This window comes from Vanacampus margaritifer, chromosome 3, assembly GCF_051991255.1.
Source record: "Vanacampus margaritifer isolate UIUO_Vmar chromosome 3, RoL_Vmar_1.0, whole genome shotgun sequence".
Classification (NCBI taxonomy): domain Eukaryota; kingdom Metazoa; phylum Chordata; class Actinopteri; order Syngnathiformes; family Syngnathidae; genus Vanacampus; species Vanacampus margaritifer.
The window spans coordinates 21351096-21358249 of NC_135434.1; positions in this window are offsets into that span (position 1 = coordinate 21351096).

Below are 7154 nucleotides of genomic sequence, written 5' to 3' on the forward strand. Positions count from 1 at the left end.
CGTCGCCCGATGCCAAAAAATTTGCGTGTGCTAATGGTCCGAGTCCCCCAGCCTCACATGGGAAAGTGGCGAAAGAAACAGCGTCAATCAAACGGCGGTTAGCAACATCAACAAGCAGTCCATTCGCACACAGAAAATCCGCGCCAATAATTGGAACCGTGATCGAAGCAACAATAAAGTTCCACTGAAACTCACGTCCATGGAAGCACACAGTCACCAGCCTGGAACCAAAACTGATGATGGGTGAGCCGTTAGCTGCACACAGGGACGGTCCGCTGCCACTGGCCGCCTTGTCCGCGGCGGTCAGTGTAAGCAGGCTAACTTGCGACCCGCAGTCCACCAGGAAACGTCCCCCTGATGACGAGTCCGTGATAAAGAGCAGCTCACTTTCATTACCGGCGCCCACAGCCGCTATGGAACGCCGGCGTTGGAGTTTCCCGGAGCCTCGAAGGTGCAGGGAGGAACACAACGCCTAGCCTTCACGCCAAACCGCTGGTGGAAGAAACAGAGGGGCTTGTCGCGCCGCTTCCGTGTCGCCACTCCGGCCACCACCGTCGGGCCCGCGTCCGGCGTCTCCTCCAGGAGGTGATCGGCTGCCACACTTTGCACGACGAGTCGTCTCGTAGCCAGCAACACTCGATCCGCTTCTTCGGCCAAGGCTCGATAATCGCGGGACGCCAGGCAAGCGGAGTTAGCCAACACCGCGCGTACCGTAAGCGGTAGCTGTCGGAGGAAAATGTGCGGGAAAATGAATCCGCCTTCATCCGAGCCTAACAACGACAGCATCTTGTCCATGAGGGCCACTGCTGTGCCATCGCCCAACCCGGGCAGAGAAAGGAGTCCCTCTGCTCTCTCCGAGTCCGACAAACTGAACCTCCTAAGCAGAAGTTGCTTGAGCGCGGTGTATTTCCCGCTCTGCGGAGGCGCGCGCAATAGCTGCATAGCACGACGTGTAGTCAGATGGTTGAGGGCCGCCACGACCATGTAATACCTTGGCTCATCAGCGATGATTCCTCGCAAGTGGAAAAGCGCTTCAACATGCTGAAACCACGAGGCCGGGTCGCTCTGCCAGAACTCCGGCAGCCTCGCGGTAGCGGCGACGGCTGCAAATTGCGGGAGTTGGGGCGACATGGCCGAGGAGGACACCTCTTCCTTTACTTCTCGAAACATCTTCTCACGTCAAGGTCACCAATGTGGCAGTAGTGAGGAGCATACACGACTGACTGGTAAACACGTCTTTATTTAACACTGCCAACAACAGAATGGTGAATATCGCGCCAACAAACATTTCAATCAACACGCCCCCTGCTGTATGCCTGCTGGGTGAGAGGCATGGTCCTAAAGTCCACCACAACACTGTTGAATGGAAATAAACGTATTTTGCAATCAAAAAACACTTTTTCATTGTTGGTGAAAGCGTTTTACAGAAGTAAAGCACTATTTAGGTGTTTGTGGCATCATTCATGGACAAAAATAAGTGTACAATTCACTAGAGTGCATGAAATAACATCGTTTCACAAAAAGCCGTTGTTCTCCGCTTTTTGTTTCAAAACAGAGAATTTCGGTGAAAGTAACCATTTTCTATTGTTGATTACTGAAGAACGGAATAAGGTAGAAACAAACTTTTTTTTCTGTTGAAAGATGAGAGTCCAATCTTTCATTTGGTAGTATGTGTGTTTCCATAGTCCAAACACAACATTTTCTGTGGACCTTGAAAGATCAGTCAAAATGCTTAAATCGGCTGGCACTGGGAACAACCCGTTTCTGAAAACGTCTGGCAGTGAAAGAGTTAAGAACAAGGGAGATGTGCAGAGTTGTGGCAACTACAGAGGAATAAAGCTGATGAGCCAAACAATGAAGCTATGGGAAAGAGTAGTTGAAGCTAGACTGAGGGCAGAGGTGATTATTTGAGAGCAGCAGTATGGTTTCATGCCCACAAAAAAAAGACTACCACAGATGCAGTATTTGCTTTGAGGATGTTGATAGAAAAGTACAAAGAAGGTCAGAAGGAGCTGCATTGTGTCTTTGTAGATCTGGAGAAAGCTTATGACGGAGTGCCCAGTGAGGAACTGTGGTTTTGTATGAAGAAGTCTGGAGTGGCAGAGAAGTATGTTCAAGTGGTGCAGGACATATATGAGGACTTTAAGACAGTGGTGAGGTGTGCTGTAGGTGTGACGGAGGAGTTTAAAGTGGAAGTGGGACTACATCAGGGATCAGCTCTTAGCCCCTTCTTGTTCGCTATGGTAATGGACAGGATGACAGACGAGGTTAGACAGTAATCTCCATGGACTATAATGTTTTCATTTGTTTCTTTTTTTTTCTAGAGAGAGCTCAGTATTTTTCATTCGGTTATCTTACCAATTCAACATGTCATCATCATTTCTCTCTCTCTTTCTCTTTTTTTAGTGTGAGCGTGAAAGTGTGCATGTGTGCGTGCGTGTTTGTGTGTGTGTGTTTGTGTATACATGTGTGTGTGTGTGTGTGTGTGTGCATATGTGTGTGCGTGTGAGTTTGTGATTATTAATTCACTTGAAACCTGAAATCCAGCACCGACCAGACACCACCTACTACCCACAGGTTTACAAACCAAAATCTTTCACCAACCCCAGAAACAGCTAAATTCCAACAAATTAGGGAGACCTCAAGAGACCAAAAGAAAGACTGAAGAAAGGAAGGAAGGATAGATGAAGCAGAGTGAGATCCACAGACATCAGCCTCCACCGATTCAGTGAATAGAAGAAGAAGCGGATTGTGTTAGAATTTTGGTAGATGGTGGTGTGGTGGATCTGGCATGCATGAAGACCTCCACCAAAGAAGGGAGTCATCGACCCCCGGCCAGGACAAGGCAAGCACAACTCCCCTTCCAGAGCCCCCCAGAGTCCCCCAGGCCGTGGCAGCGCCAGGGCACAACCCTTGGGCCCCGCGGGTGCCACCGGCTGGAGAGCAAACCTAGGATCCCGGAGTGCCCCCCCACCCCAACACAGCCCACCAGGCACCCCACCGGCTCACAGCCGTCGCCCCCCCCCCACACACACACACACACACACCCGCCACCCACCACAACTCAGCCCCCGCCTACCCCCAAATCCCCAGACACCCCCCCACCTCCAGCACCCAGCCATCCGTACGACCATCCTCCCCCCAAAAAACCCGCAAGCCCAACCCAACCCCCGCTAATCCCCAAATCCCCGACCCCCCAACAGGACCCCCGGTGGACAGATGGAGACAGCACGGCGGGGCAATAGGACTCGCCCCCCAGATACCAGGGCCCGCCTGAGGTGCCCGAGGAGGCTCACTGGAGTGGGGCAGGCCACAACTATGACTATGATTTTTGCTGATGACATTGCGATCTGTAGCTAGAGGTGTGGAGGTTTGCGTGAAGGTTAGTCGTAGCAAGACAGACTATCTGTGTGTGAATGGGAGGGACCCAAGTGGAAGAGTGAGGTTACAGGGAGAAGAGGCCAAGAAGGTGGAGGAGTTTAAGTATTTAGGGTCAACAGTCCAGAGCAATGGAGAGTGTGGAAAACAAGTGAAGAAGCGTGTGCAGGCAGGCTGGAACGGGTGGAGAAAATTGTCAGGTGTGATGTGTGATAGAAGAGTTTCAGCTAAAATGAAAGGACAGATTTATAAAACTGTGGTGAGACCAGCGATGTTGTTTGGTCTGAAGACAGTGCCACTGAGGAAAAGACAGGAGGCAGAGCTGGAAGTGTCGGAGATGAAGATGCTGAGGTTCTCTTTGGGAGTGACCAGTATGGATAGAATCAGAAATGAGTACATCAGAGGGACAGCACATGTTAGAGACTTTGGAGATAAAGTCAGAGAGGCCAGACTGAGATGGTTTGAGTTTCCAAATGCCAGGCAGGGGTTCTTGAGGAAGACCAAAGAGGAGGTTTATGGATGTAGTTAAAGAGGACATGAAGGTAGTTGGTGTTGGAGTTTAGGTACAGTATTTGCAATGCCAGTCAGGTTGCAGACAGCAAAGTAATATAGCACATGATGAATTAAAGCTCCATGGCAGGCTACAAACAGGTGTATTATGTGTATAATTATTATTATTATGTGTATAATGTGAGGAAAAGAAAGGAAGCAGAGCTGGAGGTGGCAAAGATGAAGATGCTGAGGTTCTCTTTGGGAGTGACCAGGATGGACAGAATCAGGAATAAGTAGATCAGAGGGACAGCACATGTTAGAGGCATTGGAGTTAAAGTCAGAGAGGCCAGACTGAGATGGTTTGGACATGTCCAGAGGAGAGATTGAGTATATTGGCAGAAGGATGCTGAGTTTTCAAATACCAGGCAGGAGGTCTAGAGGAAGACCAAAGAGGAGGTTTGTGGATGTGGTTAAAGAGGACATGAAGGTAGTTGGTGTGAGAGCAGAGAATACAGAGGACAGGGTTAGATGGAGGTAACTGATTCGCTGTGGCGGCCCCTAAAGGGAAAAGCCGAATGGAAAAGAAGAAGATCTATCTAAATCAACTTTGTATTGTAACCAATTTCATTAGTTGTTTGGTTAACCAAAAAAATTGGTATGCCCGTAACCACCCGGAATGGTCAATGTCTGACCAATCTATTAGTTAATCAAGCCAATATGAGCTTAATCTACTAGAGTGGTAGTTTTTTAGTGTAATACCTATATGCAGTATTTGATTTGATGGGCTCCTTGCCATATCGGCAAGAGTTGCATTGCAGATTTTAGAGTAGCTATGTGTTATTTTTTTATTTGCAAATCAATTATTAGCTTAATGTTATTGGTGAAGATCTTCTCTAGCATGCCACAGCATTTCATGTGAAAACCTCTCAAATCTGTTCATTCAGCACGTGCCCACCTTTCTTGGCATACTTTTATACAATGATTTTGTTCACATGTGAGTCATTCGCTGCTTGGGTGAACCGCTGCTCTCCCGGCAGTTTTGGTCTTGGCTGGTTTTGAGTATAATTCAAAATAATTGTCTTGAGTACTGCCACAAGACAGAACCCCCGCTCCCCCCAGGTAATACTATGTGTTAATACAGCAGCAAACATTTCAGGTTGCTATGTTGAGAATGTGAGTGTCTTGTCTAAAAATATGCTATAAACTGGGGTGAAGAACCCCTTTTTACCCTGTAAAATTATTTGTAGGAACTCACCTTCTAATTACATTGTCCAAAGAGTGATTCATTAACTTGACTTACAATTTACATCCATTCTATTCATTCTAAATATGGGAGGCCATGTTATATGAGCGAGTTGACAGAATACTTAACAGCTGTACAGTGTACTGGCCTCACAAAACCTTTTTGCTATCCAGGTAGTTAGACACCGCCACACAATAAGTCTCAAACGCCAGGATGGGTTCAGACCCTTTCTTTATATGGCAGGTGTTTAACTACCTGGATAGCAGAAAGGTTCTGTGAGGCCAGTACAGTGAAAAGCGAATGCCTTTTATGGCCTTTCGCATCAGACACAACTCGAAAACAACGTTGCCATTCGTTCTATGACTCCTTTTTCACTTGAGCAGTAAGCGCATACTGTCTTCTAGCGCCGAGTCATTCTCTCTCCTAAAGGGGCAGCGACTTCATAAAAGTAAAGGAATTGGGGCCAAAAAAGATGTTTTAACTTTCTTACAACATGCTATTAATTACCACAAAATAATAAGAACAAGGCCAAAACGCAAATAATAATAACAGGATACCACATAACTTGAAAACCACCCGAGATTCGCAGTACCATCTCGGAAATTGGTCTATAATCGTTCTTAACAGTCCCTTGGGAGGCAACTCTAACTATGGCCTTCCTTATGATTCCTTCTTTACAGTCTTGACTATTACGCCCATTGGCCACTGATTTCTTCTTGTCTGTTTGTCCTTGAGGAGACCAACATCTCCTTCCCTGATGTTAGTAGTTTTGTGGTGCCATTTCTGTCGAGACTGAAGGCCACTCAAGTACTTCTTACGCCATCTGCTCCAGAAGTTGTCTGCAAGGTACTGAACGCGATTCCAGTGGCTTTTCAGCATATGCTTCTGAGTGACGTCACAGATTACAGGTGATGCGTGCATCACAGGTGACAAGATGTGAGGATTTTCTGGGTCTGATGATACTGGCAACAAACGACATACATTTATGATGGCCATTACTTCGGCAAGGAAAGTGGTCAGGATTTCATGGGTAAGTTGAACATGACCAGCTTGCATCAGCATGTTTTCAAGTATCCGGCGAGCCACACCAATCATTCGTTCCCATATTCCTCCCATATGGGATGAATGTGGTGGGTTGAAGATCCACTTGCACTTCTGGCTACAAAGGTAATTTTGTACCTTTTCTTCTTCTGACACATTTGTTGTCATTTCTTTATGGGCACCTATGAAATTAGTGCCACAATCTGACCGTAACTGCTTTGCAGGCCCCCGGAGAGCAAAGAAGAGCCTCAAGTGCATTGATGAAAACTTGAGGAGCATCATTTTTCCTCCACGACCTCAATATGAACAGCCCTTGTGCATAAACATCTGAAGAGTATTGCCCATCTTTTACTCGTCGTACTTGTTCGTCTTGCCGATACCTCCCATGGGCCAAACATGTCCACACCCACATAGGAGAAGGGAGGCTCCACTTTGAGTCTGTCTGCGGGCAAGTCGGGCAGCTTTCCGTGCCAATGCATTGTTTCGCTCCTTCACGAACAGCACCCTCGGTAAAGTGCCTGCCTTGGTGGTTCACCTTTTCATGGTGGTGGTGTACTAAGAGGGTTGACCTTCATGAGAGGACTAGTTTTAGAGAGATTCCGTTTCTCAGAGATGCATCATATTTCATCTGCATATGTTTTGAGCTGCACATTTCTAATGATTACAGACTCTGCTTGTTCTAACAGTTTAGGGGTGATTGCAGTTTTACATATATGCCATCCACGCCACTTTGTGTTGGTTGTGAGCTGAGAAAAGCTCCGTGCAATATGAAAAAGGTGTGACACAGCTTTGGTAAGTGACTTGTGGAGAAACGCTCCCAACAATATGAACTTAGTGCAGCTTTAGTGATGCTTGTGCAAAGTGTCTGTACCTCTGGGCGTACCTCTGCGTCATTGTCAGGGTTCAGCAAGTCGAATCCTTGTTGCTCCGACTAGATCTCTGGAGAACGATGAAGGAAGGATGGCCCCGAGAACCACAATGTATTTTGTAGCGAAGCAGC